Here is a 1,370-nt window from a genome sequence, read left to right as displayed (position 1 = left end):
GTCGGTCGTCAGGACCACAGCTGCAACTACTGCCTGGCCCCTGCATACTGCCTGCATCCCTGCAGCTGTGGGAGATGAATTATAGATGACTAACAGTTAGGTTCTATACATGGAAAATTAGAATAAATTTATAAATTTTCCATTTGTAGAATCTAATTATTGGTGGGGGGGTGATCTTAAATGCATTTTTAAATTCAGGATTGTATTCGATTCAAGTAAATATGGTAGTTTGGAAGTTGTCAGTATAATAAATTCACTATTATTTATTCGTTTCATAGTTTCATAGATGTTAGGGTTGGGAGGGACCAATTAGATTATCGAGTTTGACCCCCTGCCCTGGGCAGGAAAGAGTGCTGGGGTCAGATGACCCCAGCCAGGTGTCTGTCCAATCTCTTTTTAAATACCTCCAAGGAAGGGGACAGCACCACCTCCCTTGGAAGTGTATTCTGTATTTTGGCAACCCTCACTGTAAAGAATATTTTCCTGATGTCCAATCTGAATTTGCTGTCTTCCAGTTTGCGGCTATTATTTCTAGTTACCTCAACAGGTGCCCTGGTAAACATTGTATCCCCTATTTCTTGCTGCCTCCCACCCCTGATGAGTTTGTAGGTGGCCATGAGATCACCTCTCAGCCTCTACTTGCAGAGGCTGAAGAGTAGAGGTTTCCCAATTAGTCCAAATAGGCTTTTTTCTGTAGGCCTTTAACCAGACGAGTGGCCTTCCTCTGAACCCTTTCCAGGCCATCCACATCCCTCTTGAAGTGCGGTGCCCAAAACTGGATGCAGGACTCCAGCTCCAGCCTGACCAATGTTGCATAGAGGGGGAGTATCACTTCCCTAGACCTGTTTGCAAGACTTATGCAAGAAAGGGTGCGGTTAGTTTTACTTATTACATCATCACGTTGGTGACCCATGTTCATTTTGGAGTTGACTATGACTCCAAGATCCCTTTCCGCAGTTGTGTTACTTAGAATAGTACCTACCAGGCTATAGGAATGTTGATGGTTCTTCCTCCCCAGGTGCAACACATGACACTTATCCTTGTTAAACTGCATCCTGTTGTGTTTGGCCTGTTTCTCCAGCCTATCCAAATCAGCCTGGATTTGCTCCCTGCTGTCCAGTTTGTGTACCTCCCTCCTAGTTTGGTGTCATCAGCAAACTTGGACAGGGTGCTTTTACTCCCTCGTCCAAGTCACTAATGAAGATATTGAATAGTACCAGTCCCAGGACAGAGCCTGGGGGGACTCCATTGCCTACACTTCTCCAGGTATAAACCTATTCGTCCACCACCACTCTGTGGGTGCATCCCATAAGTCAATTTTCTTCCCACCAGACTGTGTAATAATCTACACTGCAACTGTTTAGTTTATT

The 1,370-nt window shown here is 44.9% G+C and overlaps 1 protein-coding gene across 3 annotated transcripts in view; it reads left to right on the top strand.

The window, feature by feature from the left end:
• The window catches only part of POLN (DNA polymerase nu), a 315,827-nt gene that overhangs the window by 67,844 nt on the left and 246,613 nt on the right, over nt 1-1,370 (top strand). The gene's annotated exons all lie outside the window — the stretch shown is intronic.

The sequence above is a fragment of the Gavialis gangeticus genome, unplaced genomic scaffold (genome assembly GCF_001723915.1).
Source record: "Gavialis gangeticus isolate Ggan-Ray unplaced genomic scaffold, GavGan_comp1, whole genome shotgun sequence".
NCBI lineage: Eukaryota > Metazoa > Chordata > Crocodylia > Gavialidae > Gavialis > Gavialis gangeticus.
This window is presented reverse-complemented; position numbering and strand designations above follow the sequence as displayed.